Here is a 23,873-nt window from a genome sequence, read left to right as displayed (position 1 = left end):
AAAGTAAGGGGGTTATAAATGAATAAAGAGAGTTTCTTTACCTTCTAAGAACTGTATTGGGAGGACAAAAACAAAATAAAACAGAAAACCAAACACACAATGAAGTACAGGGAAAGTACAGATACACAGATAGGTTCTTAAAATGAAATAGTATTAAATAATGAGATAAACGTGCAGGGAGTAATATATAGAAGGAGAAAAATAAAAGAAAAAATTTTTAAAAAGTTAAATGAAAATTGAAACGTGAGAGAACAATACAGTCAAATAAAGAATAGAAAAAACAGTCAAGTAAAGAATAGAAAAAACAACAAAAACAAAAAATTCAATTGCTCTGGATTCATGGCTCCTTTCCTCAGGTTCATGTTAAAAGCAAAACTCCAGGAAGTGTGCGTCTTTGTTCAGACTGGAAGGGCAGTCTGTGCCCAGAGCAGTGTTGGGTCTAGAGGTAGGAATGGTAGGAAGAATTCACCACTGCTGCCACAGCTGCCACCACAGCCACTTCCTCAGGAGAGAGGAATCTTGGGTGTCCCCGCCCCGATCTCTCAGTGAAATTCCCCCTCAGTGGGCTAACTACCGGAAGTCTGTTTTGATTGGTCAGCCCTTCCCTCTTTCACTGGGAAGCTGCCAGTAGAGCCATTATGGACTGTTCCCAACTGAAGCTCAAGCAGTGAGTTCTTTCCTATATAAAATGGCAACCCCCACCTGCCCCTTTCTGCTCTGCTCTGCTGTATTCTGGGGTGTCACTCCACAGTCACTCACCAATCATTGACTCTGGGGATCGCTTGGCTAACAGTAGCTCCTGTTCTCACTGCTGCCTCTGAATGCGTGAAATTCTCCATGTCTAGATCAGATCTCATTTCTCTGTGAGCAGAAAAGCTGTTGACTTCACTATTTTCCTGCGCTAAGCTACACAGCTGCTTTCTGTGGCTGTGCTTGGTCCCTGGTTGGCATTGGTGAATTATGTCTTCTGTATCACTTTTGCTTCTTTTTTTCTCCTCTGTCAGTTCTCTCTTAGTTCCTGTGTACCTTCCACTCACTTTGGCTTTTCTCTGAATTGTTGTTTTCTGGATTCTACACACTTTGTCCTGGAGAAGCTGAGTTGCTTCACTTACTACTTTGTCATTTTTTCCCTCTCTCCTCATTTGTTCCTTAAAGGAGAGAAAAACCTTAGCAGACTTTGGGATTCTCCAAATTTCTTGAGTTTTTTCTTTCAAATACTTTGGTTTTGGCAGATCCCAAATCAAATGTTTGCCAGGTCCCTTTTCACTTAATTTTGAAACCAACATGTATTTCAAGAAATCTTTATACATATGGTTTTTATTCATTTACACTTAACTCATCAAAAATGTTTTAAGGATATTGGAGTCTAGCAAAACTTCAGAGTGAGTCTGTGTTATTAAGATCCTAGAAATTGTAATTGAATCCCAGATACTCAAGACTGGCATTGATTCAGAAATCAGTATTTTCTGTTATGTATATGTATGTAATCAAATATCTGTTCCATTAACAAAGCTTTGGAATCATGGCTTCATGTTTGGTAAACTGGTATTGCCAATGTGCACTACCAATACTGTACTTATTTCTAGGAGGTAGTAGTAGGTTTTTAAATGCTTCTTGGTTTTCCCTATGACTAACAAAATGTTTTTGTGAGTTCATTAAAACATGAGTATTTGAACCTAAGATTACCTCATTAATGTAACCACCTCACCCAGTGTAGAGTAGTGGGGTTGGAATTACCTTCAAGTATCCAACACATTAATTTCCTGTTGCCTACAGGCTACCTTTAGCTTCTAGCAGCCATCCTCATGCTCTAGCTGTATTTCTTTCTTGCAACATGATGGTCTACTTCTTTGAAGTCAGTAGGAGAATTTCTCTTCATTTGCTATGATGGTCTTAAATAATGTAGCAATCATAGCGTAGGACTTGCCTACACTCAATAAAAAGAAATTACACATAGTATATACACAAGAGGGCGAAAAGCTTAGAATTTAACTTTTACGTTGAGGCTTAGAACTTTATTATTTAGATTTCTTGAAATAACACAGCCCAGTGCCCCTAAAAAACATGTGTGTGTGTGTGTGTGTGTGTGTGTGTGTGTGTGTGGTGTGTGTGTGTGTGTGTGTGTGTGTGTGTGTATGTGTTCCTTCCTAAGGTTTTGGCCTGCTTTGGTTTTTCCACTTAAAAGCAAGTGATCATTGAGTTGAAGAGTATGTTATATTCCCCACACAATCCCCAAGAATTCCAGGGGAATATCTGAAATGCAGGCAGATGTTTTGCTATGGAGTCATATAAACTTATATAATTTAAAATATTTTAATAATTTTATAATTCATTTATAAAGATAGCAAGTTGATTTTCTTGTGCCTGCCACCAAGTTGACCTTGTAAATATTCACGGGTTCACTGAAGGAGGAGTGGTGTATGAGCTTATTTCTAGTTGGATTTTCTCAGCTACACAATATGTGTTCTTGTTGCTTATTCTTGGAAAACGTAGAATAGCTCTTTAGAACACACAAAGTCAACTATATTCGAAGCTCTTTATCCAGTTTCCAGGCGGCTGAATTGATGAGTTAATTGAAGCTCTACATTCTTTCTGTAGATTACTGACTGGTGCCATTGCCTTCCCCACCTACACAGCAACAGGCTTCTCTTTGTTGTGTATTCACATGTTTCCCCTGCTCCAGTTGAATTGCATCCTTATGAAGACTCAGTTGTGTCTGCTCCCAACCTGTTTATAATAGCTGTACTTGTTATAGTAATTATGTATTTGAAATAAATATTATATAACACAAAGAAGGATGAATATAGAAAGAGGATTATTTATTCTGTGCTGCCAACAAAACTAAGCAGAATGTTTCAGAAAGTTTCAATGTGTACTCTTTGCTTGCAGAAGGAACTGAATGGTGTAATCAGTTTAGAATTGGGTGAAATCATTTCATAGGATGGAGAAGGTATGGTGAAAGATCAACTTATTTTTCAAGAATTTTCAAGTACCAATCATGGTGATGTATGCCTATAACCGCAGCACTCTGGGAGTCTGAGGCAGGAGGAAAAACTTACTGTCTTATTTACTGTCCCGTCACTAGGGCAGTATACTGAACACTCACACATTAAAGGAGGAGAGGCTTAGTTTTGGCTCATGTTTACAGTCCGTGATTGGCTGAGTCAAAGGCAGAAACAGCATGGGGGAAGGGATTAGGAAAAAGACAGCAGCTCCTAACACGGCAGCCAGGAGGCAAGAAGAGTGAAGGGAACAGTTAGCGAGGGACATCCTCTTCTAGGTCATTCTTCCAGTGACCCAACTCTTCCAGACAGACCCCACTTTCTAACATAGTGTTCAGCTCTGAACTCTTCAGTGGATTAATCCACTGATGAGTATAGTGCCACCACTATCTTTAAGATGCCTTACCTCTGAATACATGAGCTTTGGTGGGAATATTCTAGACCTAAACAATAACAATGAGTTAGTGAGACTCTGTTCAAACTAAGAATTTATAAAAAGGGGCTCTGAGCTCAGTTCCCAATCCAATAACACAAAACAAAACAAACAAAACCTTTCCAGTTTGACTTTCATTTTAGCTGAACAAAACTCATCGATGGTGTATAATATTTCTGGAAGAAATGCATCACATAGCTCAGTAGTAGAAAAATTGCCCAGCATGTGTGAGGTTCTGAGTTTGATCTCCAGCACTGCAAAAACAGAAAAATAAAATTTTTAAAACTTAGAAAAATTAAGGCAACACAACACTTTAATTAATAGAAACAACATGAATGAGCTTAACTCTGGTTAAGCTATTAAGAAACAAATATGTATTTGAGTAACATTAAGTTAAACTTAATTATTTAAGAGATATGCATCAAGTTTTATGATTTTCATTTTTTACTAACTGTTGACTATCCAGTCAGCTCTTATTCCAAAAGCAAAAGAAAAGAGCATTTCTATAAGAGTAGACTTTGTCTCCTCCACAATGAGACTGATTGATCATTATCCCTCAAATGTATAATACTGGTCTTTTTCCTCTCTCTGTGTGAGTGTTTTTCTCAGTGTCTCTCTCTTTCCTTTTACCAATAGGAAAGTAGATGATATCTAGGGTCTAGAAATATTTTTCCCTTTAAGACACACTTTAGTTCTCCATTTCTTGTATATTTTCTACTTTCTCTTTATTGCCATTTCTGTCCCACCACCTTATGATGAAAAAAGACTGCAACCAATTTTCAGTGAATTAAGAATAAGAAACAGGGCTATAAATATTTCAATGAAAAACCATTGCAAAATCAAGGAGACAAAAACCATGTTGGTAAAAGAAAACTAGGAAAACAATGGATTTAGATTCAAATGTGGCTCTGTTTCAACTTTAACAGGCTGCAATACATCTTCAAGAACCTTTCCAGAAAATAAGCAAACAAAACATTAGCTGAAGTGTCCTCAATGATAAGTCACTGTGGCTTATTCTATAGGGATTAAATAACCTAGACCAATATAGACTACACTAGAAAGTAGAGTTCGAGTCAAGAGTCTGGTCTAGCAAAAGTCCATTGTGAAAACCTGGGAGGAAATCTTTACCCATTAGGGATATGTTTTCTTGAAAGGTGATGAATAGCTCAATTAGATCTTTTTGGATGTCATTGAACATGAGGGTGGGGCATAGATGAGGAGCAACTGGGTCACCAAAACATCAGATTAAATGATTTGATTTAGGGCTACTGTATCCATGATAATGTTATCAGTGTACTGTATCCATGATAATGTTATCAGTGTTTTCCTATTTCCCCCAAGATAATGGTTATTGCTCTAGAGGTAAAACACCTGCAAAGGTCTCATGTATGCAGAGCTGGGGACTCGGAGGTAATTGAGCTGTGGGGATTCTATACTCATCAGCAGATTGGTTAACTAATCCACTGATGGTTTCCCTCTGCTTCCTTCCTACAATGAGGTAAGCAGCTTTCTTTTGCCATGCCTTTCCACCGTGACATTTCTGCCTTGGAGATACCTGAACTGGGTTTGAATGCCTTGAAACTATGAATAAAATTAGACCTCTTCTTCTTACACTGTATGTGTTGGGTTTTTGCCTCAGTGATTAGAGAACTATAAATATTTCTGCTTCTTCAACTATTAGGAGATATTTGATGCTTTTCCATGCTTATGTATATTCTCAAGACAAACCCTCATCACCTAGAACAAAGCAAAGGTGACACAGTTTCTTGATTGAAAATAATCACCTGTAAACCACTAACTTGTACATAAGAGGAACTGGAGGTAACTTAAGAGTTCTGAATGAATTAAAGATAATTTCCATTGAGTATCAACAGCCACATAGGACATAGGTGACCATAAGTAATGCTATTGTTAACATTATTCTTCCTATGTAATATTTAGAACAACTGAGAAAAGTTGGAAAGTATTGCTAAATTTTAGTTGTTTAGGAGAAAAAGTAGTTTATAAATTGATAACAGAAGATTTTACTATCAAAGAAGCATAAACCATCCTTAAGAATCATGAGAAGTCTTTTCCAGTGGAGAATATGCCTATTTGCATGTCTCTCAGACCTTTGTAGGTGTTTCAGCTCTAGACCAATACCCAGTATCTTGGGGGAAATAGGAAAATGCTGGTGACATTACCATCGATAAAATAGCCCCAAATCAAATCATTTAATCTGGTGGTCTGGTGACCCACTTGCTCCTCATGTATGCCCCACCTCATGTACAGTGACGTCCAAAAGGAAGATCTAATTGAGCTATTCATCACTATTCAAGAAAACATATCCCTAATGGGTAAAGATTTCCTCCCAGGTTCTCACAATGGACTTTTGCTAGACCAGACTCTTGACTCAAACTCTACTATCTAGTGTAGTCTGTGTTGGCCTAGGTTATTTCTCACAGTCATTACTAGTGCAGGATCAATCAGATTATTCTACTTTAAGATTTACAATAGAGAACACAACTCATTTTTCTGCTCAAGACATATCTTCATTAAGCATGAGAATTAGCCTGGCAGAGGCATTGACTTCCCTAGGAATCTCTGTGGAAAGATATCTCTTTCTGAACCCAGCAGGAGTGAGAGAGAGGGAGGAATCTGGTCTGAGAATGCAGAACAACCAGTACGTGAGCAGAAGGCAAGCTGCTAGCTAAGAGCACCAGTTATTTCAGAAGAACAGCTTTGATGGACTGAAAACAGCCTCTATGTGTGCTGGTTACGACTCTTTTGGCTGTTTGGCATAATTTACCCCAGTGACACAGATGCTGAAGTTCAAATTTGTTATTATTTAGGAAATGGAGGGTCAGCTTTTATTGCATTGTTAGTTTCCAGGAAATAAATCCTTTTTTGGGAAACGAGTGAACAATGCTTCAATTAGTCTGGCTTGGGAATATTTGTAAGACAACTTCTCTCATTAGTTTAAAATATCGTGTAGGTATTCTCTCTCACTGGTTATCTGCTTCTTCCTTTTTAGATCATCTGCACAAATAGACAAAGTTGACTTACATAGTACACTTTCAATTCATTCATTCCTTCATCTCTCTCTCTCTGCACAAAAACGATACAAATTCTAGAGGTGAATTTCTGGGCAATTATAAATACCCAGAGGAAAATGAAGTACCAAATTTTCCATCTGCCAAGTTCCAATACTTCTGATATGAGACACATTGCCTTTTCACTGAAATCCAGAGGATTCTTCGAACAGCCAAACACAGTCGTCATCTCTGTTTCATGCTGTCCTACAACTGCATGCCAGGACAGCCAGCACAGGGCCCAGGGTATGAGAAATTGACTCACCTTGGCTCCAAGCCAACTCACATCCTCAAGCTGACTGGACAAAACAGGAACTGAGATAAAAATCACTGGATCAACTGACCATAGGTATCCTTCATCTTCTTGCATTTTCTTGGAGCCCATTATTTTCCTTAGGATTCACAGGCAGAATCGTTTTCTTCCAGATTCAAATTGGGCATAACAGCAGAGCAGATGGTGCTGGTGAGTTAAGTAACAGCACAACACAGAGTACAACTTGTTTTCAAAAACAAATGGTTCTTCTTGGAAGGTGAAATCTACTAGCACTGACAGAAATCAAAGTTGAATTCAAAGAATTTTTTTAAAGAAATCAGTTAGCTAGCCATTTTTTTAAACTATGGTGCAAAGAATTTAGAGTCCCTGTCCTATTTTTTTTTTTCTCAAACTGAAGTTGCTATATCTCACAGGAGGATGGAAATCAACCATCAATGCCAGGTTGTCAAAATCATGTCACTTTTCATGTTTCCCATACCCGTCTGCACAGAACCCTCTCCATCAAGCAATGGAGAGTAGAAAATTTTTTTCTGTTGGAAATTTATTTATTTATTTTTCTGTTGGAAATAATAAGGTTCAAAGAAGTTCAGCGAGGTTTTCAAGGTTAAGAAATAGTAAGCACTATGTGCAAGACTGTTCTGTTGTCAATTTATTTGCACAAGGATGCACAGATGTTGTACTTATGCTTTAAGCTCCATGTTGGAGAGCCTATGAGGAAGCAGAATATCAGAACCTCTGCATTCACATGGCTCACAGTTTAACTGATGGAGATAGGCAGTTGAATAGATCATGGCAATAAAATATTATCAAAGGAGACTGAATAACACTGTTGATGTAAAGACATACAGGATTATGTCATGTACTTTACAAGTGGAGAAAGGATGATCTAGAGAAAAGAATAGTCTCTTACCAGTTGTGATATCTAGATTAACTCATAAACACCAGTGAGGGGGAGGGGAAAGAGAAAAGACAAAAAGTATTCTAGCCAGGAAAGAGCAATGATGTGAAGACCAGGTGTCAGGTCAGCTGATAATAACTTTGAGGAACAGACAAATATCTGCAATAGCTGGAACTATCTATGAAAATGGCGTTTGTTAGGGATGACTAGAGAGGCACTAGAGGCCCAGAATGGTGGCTTCTCATGTGGACTTTCATTGGAAGACTTTGATGATACCTCAAAGAAAATGAGAAACAGAAGATTTTTCTAGGATGCAACAGGTTGTAAAATGATTTAGAAAGGATCAAAGCAAGAGGCCACAGATCAGTTAGGATCTGCTCATATAGTCCAGGTGATAAACAAATTAGATTTAGATATAATTAGTGGGCATGTGAGAAAACTGGGTAGATACCAGTGGCACCCAGAGGTAATCTCCAAAAGAATTTGTGGAGACATGAGTTTCATGGGTTGGTGTAAAAGAGAAGAATCAAGGTTACTCTGATATTGTGGGATTGCATAAGTGATAATGTGGTCACCTCACTATTTTCTTTACCTCTTCAGTTTCTGTGGGCTCTGAAGGCTTTTCTCTTTCACTATTAACTCCACTGCAGAGGCCCCAATGAAAAGGACACGATTCTAGTTGAATAGTACTGTGAGAGTTCAGCTTAACTGTCAGCTCAATCAGCTTGGCAGCTGCCCGGGTGATTGGTGGACCACTGTTCTGGGTGTGTCCAGCTGATCGATAGCACTGTGGCCTTGGGGCTTCTACCTCTTCCCTGGCCTCTTGCTCTCTGACACTGTTCCCCTGCTCAGTTTCCCAGGCACTACGGACTAGCACCCTCATTCTGTCACACCTTCTGCCATGATGCTTCTGCCTCGGAACAAGCCAACTATGGACTGAACCCTTTGAATCCCAGAGTTAAATTAAGCCTCTCATCCTTTAATTTGTGAGTGTTGTCTATTTTGTCTGGTAACAAGAAAACTAACACCAGAACCATCAATGGCACTTAGGACTCCATGCTAATAATTTTTAAATTACTTGGGATTTACACTGAAGGGCAGAACACAGAGCAGAAATGTAGATCCTCCTGGAATAGGCTTCTAGTTTGTATTGAGGACATTTCAGTTTCTATGTAAAAGCACTAAAGTCCTTCTTATTGGTACAATAACACTTTAGTCAACTTCCAAGTTCACCAAATTAAATTCACTTTGAATTCTGAACTGTAACTAAAGGAAGAGATTTTTTTTTTAAACGACAGAACTAAGAATAATTTTAAGTTCACTGCACCCTCTCCCTTCATATAAATAAAGAATAGCTATATATTTGAAGTGAACTTCTCAGTCAATAGTCGAAAATAATTGCTATATCTCGTTTCTTTATTGTTCACAGGCTATTTAATGCATCTAGTATGCATTAAGTATTATATTCAATTTATTGTACTTAATTTCTAAAATATTGGGATTACTTTTCCAGTCACCTTACAAAACAAAAGTAAAAGTGATTCTCAGGAAATCTGTATGGCTTGAGTAACCCTGGAAAGTGGCTCCAGCCTGCATCTGAACTCATATGATTTGGTGCCATGTTCATCCCTTATGTCTATTGCCTCTCCTAGGCTTCATGTCTGCGGAAAACTCTCCAAGAAGAAGGTTACGGGTCAAACTCACTCCAAGGCTCAATATTCATTTGTTATTGTTTCCTAGGAGAAATATTGACCCTTTACTTTTTGACCTTTTCATGAAAATCTGAGCACCCCTTCATCTGTTCCTGGTGACCTGGGTTTTGAACATAAATATAAGATAGCAAACATGCTCTGCAACAGCTACTTTCCCACTTAATCTCCAAAGAGTGAAATGAGACTATAAGATGAATTTAAATTGTCTTATCTCTCTTTTAATTATATAAACACATTGTGATTTATTTTCAACTTTAGAGTATATATTGTTGTCTTTTGTGTCTTTATTGGGAAAATTCTTTTCCTCAAGAGGGAATATTATTCAATCAGCTTTCCTTTTTTCACTGTACATGTTCCAGCCACCAAAATTACCAATTTGGAAGTAAATTGGGTAATCCTCCCAACGCTTCAGTAGTGTTGTGTGACAGGACAGCTTAGCTGTGAGAGAGTCACAGCTATTTGGCACTAGTATGTTTTGCAACATGTCAGAGCTTCTCCACAATGGCCATTACATTAGGACAAATTTTATAGCTCACCATCAACAGCTGTTCAGCGAAATAAAACAATGTAGTTTATTCTTTTCCTTTTAGCATGTCAGAGTCCTCTGCTGTGTGAGACTGAGGCATGCATTTGGCATTCTATGGAAATTACATAATCCTTGGAAACACAAGGGAACTGCAATCATTTGTTCATTGGTTCATTTGTGTGTGTCCATCTGTCTCTTCATCTCAGTGATACTTGTTTTTATTCATATACTAATTTGCTTATTCACTTTTGATGTGATAATTAATGTATATATCACATAAAATTTGTTGACATGAAATCTGAAATTTGTCATTTTAATCACTTTTGAATTGTGCTTGTAACTTAGTGGTGGAACACTTGCTTGGTATAGGCAAAGGCCTGGATTCAATCCCTAGTAGTGAAAAATAATTCTTTTAAGTGTACAATTCATTGTCCTTCATTATATTCACACTGGTGCACAGCCTCACCAGAATTTGTTTTCAGATTTTCCCATCACCCCTGGGAGAAATTATGTCATCACTGTTTTTGTTTATTGTTTATTCTTTTATTCAACAAATATTTATTAAAGATATGCTATTGATGGAGTTCTATGAGGTAGGCTGTGGAAGGATGCAGGTCTTAGTCTTATACACTCTGATGTAAAAGAATGGGAACTCTAAGCAGGATGTAGCTGAGCTCCAGGAAATCCAGTCTACCTTCTTTCCTTTTCAGAATGCTGTTCTCATGCAGTGCACAGTGTTTTGGGCTTTGATCCTACAGTGGAAATTGTGGGATGAAGTACAATCTGAAAAGTATGGTTTGATTCTCATGATTTGACCTTACTTTCTGCACTGTGTTTTGCCTTTATTATTCAATTGATTAGCAAAAGGGATAATTTATTTTATTTTATTTTGAAGAGAGTAGTAAATGAGAAACAAATAAACAAAAAATAGAACAGCAGCAGCATACCAGTATCATAAACATAAACAAAGCAAGAACATTCAGAGTGATACAGTCTCAGGACAAAATAATATGAATTAATATTGGTTGTTACATTACATATCACTATCCTCAATTACATTGCTCAGATTACCAGAGCTAAGAGTGAAAGATTGCTCAAACCATTAAAGGGAATAAGAGAATAATTTTTTTGATAAAACAGTTGAGATAATACAGTGTTTCACTAGACAAGATGGTAGGAGTTCACTATTGTAATTCCATTGCATATTATTACCTTCAAATCTGTTGCTCAGAGGACCAGACACAAGCATGCAAAGTCAATCAGAACACAACAAATTGTAATCATTAACTGTTCATTTCAATACACCATCAGATATCAGCAATACCATTATTGCAGCTATTCTTATCTATATTTATATTTTGCATTCCTTCTTTCTTTTTTCTTTTTCCCTCATCCCAGTCATTCCTTCCTTTGAGCAATTTCTTTCCCTTTCCTATCATCTATTGTATGTTTTGAGTTTTATCTAGTCTTTCAGGCTCCTACATTAAGGGGACAATATGATGTTTACCCATCTGGGTCCAATTTATTTCACTTATGAGTATGGTCTCTGGTTGCATCCATTTATCTACAAAAGCCTCGAGCTTATCTTTTTTAATAGCTGAGTAATACTCCATTGTATAAAAACACTACATCTTTTTTATCCATTCCTCTGTGCATGAGCATCTGGGTTGTTTCCAAGATTTAGCTATAATAAATTTTGCTGCTACAAAAAAGGGTGCACATATATCATTTGGTATGATGTCTTTAATTCTTTTGGGAAAATACCCACAGGGGAATAGCTGGGTGAAATGGGACTTTGAATCCTATTTTTATGAGGAATCTCCAAATTGATTTCCACAGTGGTTTCACTAATCTACACTTCCACCAGCAGTGGAGTAGGGTTCCTTTCTCCCCACAGCCTCTCTAGCATTTGTTATTAGTTGATTTCTTAATGATAGCCATCCTTTCTGGGGTGAGATGGAATCTCAGTATTGTTTTAATTTCATTTCTTGAATGACAACTGATGTTGAACATTTTTTCATGTATTTATTAGCCATTAGTATGTCTTCATTAGAGAAGTGTGTATTCATCTCAGATGCCCATTTTTGGATTGGGTCCTTGAATTTGGGGGGCCTGATTTTTTTTTAATTCTTTATATGTCCTAGATAGAAGTAATTTGAGGAACAGTTGGCTAAAATTCTTTCCCAATTAGTGGATTTTCTTTTTACTCTGTTAGTGATTTTTTTAGATGTGCAAAAACTTTTCAATAAGAGGAGATCCTAGTTGCTGATTCTTTGAATTATTTCCTGCACAGTTTGGTATTTGTTAATGCGCTCTCTGCCTACCCCAATGTTATCAAGATTTTTACCTACTTTCTCTTCCTATACATTTAGTGTTTCTGTTTTAATATTTAGATCTTTGATCCATTTTAACTTTCATTTAGTACCTGGTGAAAGACATGGGTCTAGTTTTAGTATTCAGCATGTGGAAAGCCAGTTTTACCAGCATAATTTATTGAAAGGCTATCTTCCATCCATTGAACATATTTGGCCCCTTTATCAAAGATAAGGTGACTGAATGTATTTATAGTTGTATCTGCATCTTCTAGTCTGTTCCATTGATCTTCAGGTCTGTTTTTGTGCCTGTAACCTGCTGATTTTATCACAGTAGCTTTGTAATATAATTTTAAGTAAGGAATTGTGATTCCTCCTGCCTTTTCTTTGTTTTCCAAGATTGCTTTTGCTTTTCTAGGCCTCTTCTGATTCCAGATGAACTTTAGGAATGTTTTCTCTAGATCTATGAGGTATAATAATGGTATTTTAATTGGGATTGCATTGAATCTGTACAGCAATGTTGAGAGTATGGCCATTTTCACAATGTTGGTTCTTCCTATCCATGAGCAAGGAATATCTTTCCATTTTCTGATATCCTCTTTGATTTCTTTTTTCAGAGTACTATAATTTTCACTGTACAGATCTTTTACTTCTTTTGTTAGATTGATTCCTAAGTACTTCATCGTTTTAGATACTATTGTGAAAGGTGTGGTTTCCCTAATTTCTCTCTCAGTCTGTTTGTTACTTGTGTACAGGAATACTATTGATTTTGGAGAGTTCACTTTGTATCCAGCTATGCTACTGAATTTGGTTATTAAGTCCATGAGCCTTTTGGTGGAGTTTTTGGAGTCTTCTATGTAGAGTATCATGTCATCTGTGAATAATGATAATTTCACTTCTTCCTTTCCTATCCTTATTCCTTTTGTTTCTCTCTCTTGTCTAATTGCTCTACCTAATATTTCCAGAACTATATTGAATAGGAGTGGTGATAGTGGATATCCTTGACTTGTTCCTGATTTTAAAGTGAAAGCTTTCAATTTTTGACCATTTAGTATGATGTTAGTTGTTGATTTATCATAGATGGCTTTGATCAGCTTGAGGTAAAGGCCATCTATTCCTATTTTCTGTAGGGTTTTCATGATGAATGAGTGTTGGAGTTTGTCAAAAGCTTTTTCTGTATCGATGGAGATGATCATGTGATTTTTGTCCTTGGCTCTATTGACATGCTGTATTACATTGATTGATTTGCATATATTGAACCATCCTTGCATTCCTGGTATGAGCCCCATTTGGTTGTGGTGTATAATCTTCTTGATGACTTGTGGTATTTTGTTTGCTAGTATTTTATTGAGAATTTTTACAGGTATATTCATTAGGGAAATTGGCCTGTAGTTCTCTTTCTTGGTTGGGTCCTTTTCTGGTTTTGGTATCTGGATAATACTTGCCTCCAGGAATGAGTTGGGAAGAATTCCTTCCCTTTCAATTTTATTAAAGAGTTTGAGAAGAATTGGTGTTAAATCTTGCCTAAATTGCTTGTCAAATTCAGCTGTGAATCCACCCAGACCTGGGCTTTTCTTCATTTGCAAGTTTTTAATTATATTATCAATTTCACTGCCTGACATGGAGTTATTCAGGATTTTTATATCTTGTTCATTCAGTTTTGGTACTTCATATTTATCTAGAAATTTGTCCATTTCCTCTATGTTTTTACTCTGAGAGTAAAGATTTCAAAGTAGGTATGGATGATCTTCTGACTTTCTTCAGGAGCTGTAGCAATTCCAATGCTTTCCTTCCTTATTGAGTGTATTTCAGTTTTTTCTTTCTTTTTTAAATAAGGTTGGCTAGGGGTTTATCTATTTTATTTATTCTTCAAAGAACTAACTCTTTGATTCATTAATTCTTTGTATTTTTTTTTGTCTCCATTGCATTAATTTCTGCTCTGAGCTTTATAATTTCCTGCCTTCTTTGGGCTCTGGGTTTGACTTGCTCTACTTTTTCTAGGAACTTGAGGTGCAACATAAGATTGTATACTTGTGCTTGTTCTGTTTTCCTGAGGTGGGAGTTCATCGTTACAAATTTCCCTCTGAGGACTGCTTTCATTGCATCCCACAGGTTCCTGTAGGTTGTATCTCCATTTTTGTTTGATTGTAAATAGTGTTTAATCTCTACTTTGATGTCATCTGTGACCCATTGGGTGTTCAGGAGGATGTTATTTAATTTCGAACTGTCTATGGAGTTTTTGTGTTTTCTTTTGTCATTAATTTCCAATTTCATTGCACTATGGTCTGACAGTATAGATGGGATAATTCCAATTCTTTTGCATTTACATAAACATGTTCTATGCACTAATATATGGTCTATTTTAGAGAACATCCCATGCGCAGCTGAGAAGAATGTGTGTTCTGATGCTCTTGTGTGGAATACTCTGTAAAGGTCTACCAAGTCCATATGTTCACAGGTTTGGTTAAATTCTGTTATTTCTTTCCCAATGTTTTGTCTAGTTGATCTATCTTTGTGACAATGGTGTGTTAAAGTCCCCTTTTATGATTGTGTTGCTACTTATTTCATTTTTTATGTCTGTTAAAATTTGTCTTCTATAGGTGGGTGCTCCTACATTTGGTATATAAATGTTTACGATTTTTATTTCTTCCTCTTGAAGCTTTCCCCTCACAAGTGCGTAGTGATCTTCTTTATCTCTTTTGATTTTTCTTTGTTTGAAGTTCACATTGTCTGCAAACAGCTACACCCACTTTTTTCTGGGTTCCTGTTGGTGGAGGATTGTTTTCCATCCTTTAGTTTTCAGTCTATGAATTTCCTTTTGAGTTAAATGTGTTTCTTGTATACTGCCGATAGTTGGATTTTGTTTCCTGATCCACTTGAGTGCTAGTCAGCTTCTTTTGGTTGGTGCATTGAGACCATTTACATTGATGGTTATAACTGATATGTACTGGCTTATCTTTGTCATGTTATTTTCCTGCTGCTGGATCCTCCTTTTTACCTCTGTTTAATTGCTTGCTCTGTTTGGTGGTTGCTTGGTGTTTTTGTTCTTGAAGTTGCCGTCTGTTTTATCTTTTTCTAGAATACCTTTTAGTACTCTGTATAGAATTGGCTTTGTGCTCATGAATTTCTGCACTTGTTCTTTATCATGAAAATATTTTGTTTCTCCATTAAATTTGAAGGATAGTTTCGCAGGGTACATAAATCTGTGTTGGAAGTTGTTTTCTTTTAGTACCTGAAATACGTCACTCCAAGCTCTGCTTGCCTTGATGGTTTGTGTTGAGAAGTCTCCCGTGATTCTGATAGGCTTACTTTTATAGGTGATCTGTTTCTTTTCTCCAACAGCTTTTAATATTCTGAGCTTTTGTTGAGTTTCCAGGATCCTGATCACTGCATGTCTGGGTGTAGATTTATTTTGGTAATGATTAACTGGAGTTTTATATGCTTCACTTATCTAGATGCCCTATTCTTTTTCCATGCCTGGGAATTTTTCTGCTATTATTTCTTAAAATAGTCTTTTTATGTCATTTCTGTTGACATCTGCTGTTTCATTAATACCTATTACACTGACACTGTTTTACTTTGCCTTGTCTTGCAGTTGTTCAATTGTTATTTCTTGGTTCCTTGTTGTTTCTAAGAGATCCCTCCTTTCACATTCACTAATGGCAATGCTGTCTTTGAGGTCTGAAAGCCTATCTTCAGCTTCATTCAGTTGATTTTGCAAGCTTTCAGTGGAATTTTTAATTTCCTGGATATCTGTTTGTATCTGTTTCATACCTTCTAGTTCTTATCTATATTTTTCCCTGAAGGTCTCCATGAGTTGTCTATGCTCTTCTATTTTCTTGTCAGTGTCATCTTTGGATATGCTGAACATTTCTTTCATTATTGTTGTCATTTCTTTTCTCACCTGAGACATTATTTCTGATCTGATGTCTTCTATGGCCTGATGGAGTTTCTTTACTTCAGTTGCTATCATTTCAGAAATTTCAGATGTATGACTTCCAGGCTTTTCTGTGTTGATGTCTCTTGGCCTTCTTTTGGGTGGTGTGGAGGTCTGGGATTGCATTTTCCTCCTTTGTTTTGTCAATTTTGAAGATCCAGAGGCTTCCTGAAGTTCAGCTTCATTCTCCTGATTGTGTGTGAGTGGCAGGGTGAGTGTCTGAAGATCCACAGTGCTCAGTGTAGCTCCTGTGCTGGTGAGTGGTGGCAAAGTGGGGTCCCAGATGCTTCCAACCTTTCTTGCATTCAGTTGGCTCCCAGGTATGTGTGGGAAGGGCAGGGGAAGCTCGCCAGAGTTCCTGAGACTGTCTGGGGTTCGGCCCAGCTTCCACAAGAGCGGGGGGAGAGGAAGGTCGTGTTCACTGAGGCTTCAGATATTGCCCAGGAGAGATTCTGCTTGCCATACTGGGAGGGGACAGATGAGGGTGGACTCCGCTAGACCACTGATTCTGTAAAAGGGAAAATTGTTAAGAAATGATAACAAAATCATTATTGTCACTGATAACAAAGAAGCACTGAAAACACTAATTCTATCAGGTTATTACTCTTGATGATACCAGCTCCCAGCGCCTGACTACTTCTAAAGCCTCTAGTTCTTAAGAGACTTTTATTTGAACCATCTATTTTCAAGTAAACTGAAGATGAGCCTCCAAAAGGTAGCTATGGTGTATTCATTCTAATACTTCAAAAAAGGCATGTCAATATGATTAGGAGTAATGTTGAATGCCAGGAAAGTTTTATGCAGGATATAGTCATTCTAACTGGTAAGCAGGAACTTCACTCAGAGTCATTACCATAGGCAGGACGACGGTCATATGTTAGGATTAAATAGCTTTAGAGGCAAATAATTTAATTTCATTTCATCCTAACTCTGCTCCTAACTATCTGTATAGATGACAAATCATATAACTTTTCAGAGACTCACTCTCTCCATCTCAAAATATCAAAATACATTTGTGTTAATTACTTTTATCATTGCTGAGACAAAATACCTGACATCCACAAGTTAAAAGAGGAAAGGTTTAGTTAGCTCACAGTTTGTAGAGGTTTCATTACATCACCATCTGGCTCCAAGGTATGGTAGCATGGAAAGCAGACATCAAAAAAAAAAAAAAAAGAAAAACAAAAAACAAAAAACAAAAAAACAGTTCATGGTGGGCAGAAGATAGCAATGCAAACAAGGGACCTTAGTAGCTTTTCTCTGCCTCTTTTAGACTCTATCTAGGCTACTGGGATTCGGCCAGTGCCAACAATCAGTGGGTTGATTTAGTGATCACCCAACATTAATCCTACCACCCTTAATCCTAGCACTGCACCATAAACCAATCACACACTCTAGATTCAGCCACCTCTGAAAAAACCCCACCTATGACCACATGAGGTTTTGGGGAACATCTATAACATAACAGTGGTGATGATTACTGATGTGCACCTTTTGTAAAGATTGGATGTAATAATGAATTCAGAGTAAAATAATCATGACTCATCTTTGTTAAATGCTTTCTATGTGCCAGGCATTGTTCTATGTTCTCCACTTGTGTATGTTTATTGAATTGTCACAGCAGCACCATAAAACACATCATCCCCATTTTTCAGACAAGGAAATCTAAGGCACAGAGATGTGGAGTAGTCAACAAAGATTGGTCAGCTAATAAGTGGCAGAGCTTTCTACATACCCATGTTAAGCCTGGCTTCAGAATCTGTATTCTTAATCATGCATCTTACTATATCCTATGAATATTTAGGATGTATAGCTATAATTGTAGAACTTTAGGAGTCTCAAGCAAGAGGGTCGTAAATTCAAGTCTTGCCTGGGCAACTTAGTGAGACCCTGTCTCTAAATAAATCTTTAATAAAAGATTGTGAGAATGTAGCTCAGTGGCAAGGCATCCCCAGGTTTTTGATCTTCAGTAAAACACACACACACACACACACACACACACACACGCACACACACACACATCTCTCTCTGAGGAATATTTAGCAAAACCAAATAAATTGTTGATATTAAAATAAGTATTTAGAATGCATGAAATAAACTTTAATGTATCTCCTTAGAATTTCAGATCATATTCCCTAATAAAAATTTACCATAATTTCATACTACCTTTTTTCAAGTTAATGCAAAAGTGTCCCAATTCCTCTCTCTGTTTTTGTCTCTCAACCCATGTTCCCCAAGGTAAACCTTGTGAAGAATAGAGTCAGGTTACTATTCTGTTCAAGATTGTTTCATGGCTTCTCCTAACAGTTAAGAAAGTTTCCAGGCACTTAACTATATCACTGAAGGTTTTGAAGATTTGGAACTATTTCATCAACATACACTGACATCACTTGTTCAAGTCTAGGTCACCTCTCAGACAAACTAAACTATGTAAAACTACACCACATTTCCATGTGTTTATACATGCTGGGCCTTGTTCTGAAAATACCTGATCATTTTATCTGACTAACAACAACCTTGCTCACTTTTAAAAAGACATTGTGTGGTTTGGGGGATATTGCAAGGGGAAAAATATAATACAGGACACATATTTTATAAGATTATTTATAATAGTCAGCCAAAGAATCATATACAAAAGAGTGCAGAAAATCTGTCCACATACTAAAGACCAAAGCATCCAGCTGAGGGCCTGAATCACTCAATAATGTCCTGCATGAATTCATCTAAAGACCTAAAGCCCATAATAATGCCTCACATGAGTCCAGCTGGAGGCCTAGAGTCCATGACAATGTCTCATACATGCCTGTTGCAAGGATCTGTGCTGGGAAGGCCCAAAGGTCAGTGATGGAAGCTAGATAGTCTGTGCCAGTGGGATGAAGGATCTGTGTTAGCAGGCTGAGGGATCTGCACTGGAGCCAGGAAGAAACACTCACAGTAAGAACCAGAGCTCCCACAAAAAGGACCACAGATGTCCTCATCAACAGTGAGGTCCCGAGCTCCTCTGATGTTCAAGATGGCTGAGTTCCCATTAGGATAGCCAACTAGACAAGCTTCTCCAGGAGACTGAGCAGTGCACCATCTTCCCCTCTAGGGCCAAGAAATGATGTTGAGTGAGAACCAGAGCTTCCCCAAAGTGAACTGAAGCCATTCTCAGTGACAGCAAGGTCCCAAGCTCTTTGGAGGATGAAAACATCCTAGTTCATCAGGAAAGTCAGTATGGTGATGTCTTCTAAGACAATCAACAGCTTCTAACAGCTTCTCTTCACTTCCACAGGCTCCCAACAGCTTCTACCTCCTTCCAACAGCCTAACTCAGTTCCCAACAGCCTTCTTCTGCTCCTTCTCCAGTTCTGCCTTTTATGCTGCTGGCAACAATCCTCAGGTGGGCCTCCCCCTCCCAGCACCACACTTACTCAGTTCAGCTGGGTGTTATAAGTTGACCACCAGTTGTCAATCCGCTACAAACAGATAAAGCATCTTTTCCCCTATGTCATCTTTTATGATATTCCCTAAATCATATAAATATATATTTTAAAGACACTTTCATAATCAGTCAGATTCCAAGGTTTTCTCTGTAGTTTTCATCACTGTTTCCCTTCTCTCACCTGCCATACGCATCTTGCAGATGACTACTCATACAACTTAGTATAAGATGTATTACAGTAACTTCTAGGCTCACATCCAGCATTCTCAGAAGAAGTTGGTTCTAATTGGGTTATGCTTTCAACCTAGGAGACCAGAAAGAAGAATTTAGAAAAATATTAAGTCCAAGTCTCTGAAAAATGTGGAGAACCTCCAGAGACTAATGAGCTGGGAGGACACTGCAGCATTTTCTGAGAAGAAATTAAATGTGGCTACTGAAAGGATAGATTTGTGTGAAGAAGTGCTCCTGTGCAGAGAGAAAGAGAAACACATAAAGAGAGACAGACAGACAGAGACAGAGACACAGAGACAGAGAGAGACAGAGAGAGACAGGGAGAAAGATAGAGAGAAAGAGGAGAAAATAAGACAGAAATGAGAAAATATTTTTCTTTTTTTAAATTAATGAAATTTATTGGTCCATTTTCAATATACATAATGAGCACATTCATCATGGGGACTGTGTACTTGTATATGATATAACTCAATTTTTATTTTTTCCCATTCTCTTCCTTATTTACAAAAACTTTGTTTCCATTTTTTCCTTCTTCTCTAGCTATTTTCTTTTCCCTTCCTTTCCTCCCCCAACCAGTTCCCCTTCACATTTGAGCACTGAGAAAATATTTTCTTGATTGCAGTATTAATCATGTTCAGTTAATAGCAATGGATGTGAATGTGTGTGTGAATATGTATGTGTTTGTGTGCTGCAAACGTCAATACACATGTAAATTTATCCATGCATATGTGCAAAAAGCAGAGTGCAAAGCAGACATTAATATGAGTTTTTTCCTAGAGAGAAGATACTACACCATTCAAACTGTGCCATGTTATCCTTTGCATTAATCTGTGCTTCTAGAACTTCTAAAAGGATATACAATTTATCTTCAGGTTAAAAATATTTGAAGATTCATTTTTTTTCAAATACAATTTATTATTCTACTTGATTCACTCCGTTAATAATAGGGATTTGAGGTTACTGTCATTAAGTAAAAGACTAATATTCAATGTTAACTTTTTGGGAAAGCTTTGTCTTTTGTTTCTAATTATTTCTACTACTCTATTCCACATTTACTACATTTCATATTTTAAAACTTTTTTCTGGACTAATATCTACTAGAAGCCTTTAGTAGCCTTCTTGGATGCATTATGTGACTTCATTTAATAACTATGATTCTGAAATAGACTTAATTCATTCATACAGTCCTACATGTGTTTTTGAGTACTACAGACAACTAGTAACCAAACAATTATAACATGATTTTATTTTTGCCTTCAAGAAAGAAAACACTAGGAGATGCAGAATTTCTTTCAGTTGTTATAGGATCCCGTGGATAGACAATTGCTCTAAGAGCTTAGGGAAGATCTATGGGAACAATGCTACCTAATTTGGGGAAAATATATTTTTCAATGGTTACCTGATGTTTTTAAGGCTACACAGCTATAAAATGATAACAAGAAATAAACTAATTTTATAAGATATCAACAATGCCTTGCATATTAAATATTTACCATTGGGTCATAAATTGTCTGCTTAAATGTACACATGCACACACACACACACACACACACACATGCACACAGACATACACACAGAAATAAGCAAAGGTGTAAATACCATAGAAGGGTTTCCATACATATGTTCACCAACCCATGCAAATACTCTTTGAGGATGAATGGGATTCCAGAAGGTGAAAGAAGGACAGAATATCATGAACCAAGACAAAGGTTAGATAAGGATAGCATACATTCAGAAGAACCCTGAGATAACCTTTCCCTAGAGTGTTTAATAAATATGAGGATGGAAAATTGTTCTATTTCAAAAGGCCAAATTTTTAAAGGGCTTGACAATTGTGCTAAGATATTCAGATGAGTATTTGCAGATTCTGAAGCATTACTAAATTTTTTGAGGAAGAGGGTGGCAGAGTCTTCTGTGTTAAAAAATATCAATTGGCAGAGATGATAATGGATTAAAAAGTGTATCAGTAGACAGGTTTTGAGCTGATAAAGAGTAGATAGATGGATGATAGATGATGGATAGGTGGATAGATAGGCAAAAATTGATGATTTCTTATTTTTTCTTTGATGATATTGACTAAAATTAGTAATGAAAAATTGTTGAATGTAAAGAAATGTTGAAATCTTAGAACTTACTAATGATCCCTCATGATAATCCAGACTTTGGAGTGGCCCTTAACTGTGTCATCTACTCCTCTGAATCCAAAAGGATGGTAATAAAAATGTCTAGTAATATGCAAAGTTATTTTTATAACCACACTCCAATTTAATAATTGTGCATACAGTATACTAAACTACACAACTAAATTGTGTACACAGTATATTAAACTAATAATTGCATATACAGTATATTGTATAAACATGACTAAAAGATCCTGAGTGGTTGAACAGGTATTACTCTTAGCAGAGAAGGCAGCTAGTGATAAGAAGGTCAGGTAAAAGGGCCATAGATTTGGTTGCTTGCTGATAAGTGAATATGGAAAAGTGGTATAAACAATGCCTATATGTTTGGAGTTTAGGTGATGTTGATCCAGTTTAATCCATTAAATTTGGTTACATGTCTTGCTCCATGATGTAGTGTGGAGTAAATTTGGAATCAGAGGTAGGGAGAGAAGACCTCTAGCTCTCAAACTAAACTTCTTGAAACATCCTATGCACTTCACAGACTTCATTTAGTAGCTGAGAAAAGTGACAGCCAGAACACAAATCCCCCTCTATTTTATATACACCTTTGCTCATTGTTTCATTGAGACTGTTAAGACAAGACTCCCCAAAGAGTGTAGGTCTGTACTGGTTTCTCATTCTCAAAAGGTAAACAGAGAAACACAACATCTCCATTTTAGTAGAATCAACAAGATTAGTTGTAATAGATTCTTTGATCTCATGTCTAAATGCCTAAGTCTTTGACATTTATTGAGACTAAGAAGTGCAAGCATTCTTAAGAATGTGTAGTTACATTTTTTTCTTTTTAAAAATCCTCTGTGGTTTAGTAGAATTCAAATTCCTTAAAGTCGTAAAATTTAACCTTAAGTTCTCTTCTTAATACATTCTGTGGCTTAGGATGGACCTTGAATGAATAGCAATCATCCTATATGTTGGGTCTTATCTAAAAGGGACTAAGTCCTCTAATTAATACTTGTTTTCATTCATTCAAAAATACTTATTCAATTCCTGTCATATGACAGACTAGTCTAGTCTATCTCTAGTTTTCTAGCACATTTGAATCAATGCAGCTCAACTAAAGGAGCTCTTACCACAAAAGGATAAATGTGAATGGATAGAAACATATATAGTCCTTACTCCAGAGCTAGAAAATAATAGATTATTGGTAATATAAGAAGGTCTTATTTTGGTCTTTTTATCTATTAATTATCCATATGTTTTAGTAACAAACACCTATTGCATATATAATAAAAAGTAAATAAGGTTGTATTGAAAATGCATTTTTCTGGTTTAACTATAAACAGGTTTGGCACATACTTTACCAGTTTGCTATCTTCCTCCCTCTACTTTTCCCTAGCATCATTCAAAGACACCCGAAATTCATGAACATAATATCAGCCTTTTTATTTCTTGTTCTCACTTTACTCTGAGAAGGACAAACTTTAATTTAAAAACAGAGAAATTTTACCTTTCAATTTTAAGAGGTAGCATACTGTCATAAAATAAGCCATGAATCAGAGAGACCCAAATACTAAATTCATGTTCACCAGTATTAACTTGAAGACATTAGCAAATCTTTCCCAGTCTTGTTTTCTGATGAGTAAGTTGAAGGACAATAATACCTTCATGATGACAGGGGGATGGAATGAGATAAGAAATGGTGAAACATTGCCACATACTAGCAATGCACTGGAAAATAGTTTCATTCTTGTTCATCCTCAGTATTGGTGCTTTGGAAACGGAGCTACAGACAAGTGAAGAAACATGTCAGTGTCAGAGGCTGAGCCTGGCTTACCTTGCATCTTCTAATACCAGGCCATTGCTCTGGAATCTATAGCACTTTCTAATAAAAGGTAGGGATTAGACCATCACAAATGGCATTTTCATTTCTT

General features: G+C 36.8%; 1 long non-coding RNA gene across 1 annotated transcript in view; it reads left to right on the top strand.

The window, feature by feature from the left end:
* Positions 1-608: 608 nt before the first annotated feature.
* The window catches only part of LOC102005678, a 68,869-nt gene continuing 45,604 nt past the window's right edge, over positions 609-23,873 (top strand). Inside the window, exon 1 of the long non-coding RNA XR_263077.1 lies at positions 609-667. This is a non-coding gene — a long non-coding RNA (uncharacterized LOC102005678). The remainder of the gene's footprint in view (positions 668-23,873) is intronic.

Source organism: Chinchilla lanigera, unplaced genomic scaffold (assembly GCF_000276665.1).
Source record: "Chinchilla lanigera isolate Chin_1 unplaced genomic scaffold, ChiLan1.0 scaffold00060, whole genome shotgun sequence".
NCBI classification, from domain to species: Eukaryota; Metazoa; Chordata; class Mammalia; order Rodentia; family Chinchillidae; genus Chinchilla; species Chinchilla lanigera.
The sequence above is the reverse complement of the archived record's forward strand: the minus strand, read 5'-3'. Positions and strand labels throughout refer to the sequence as shown.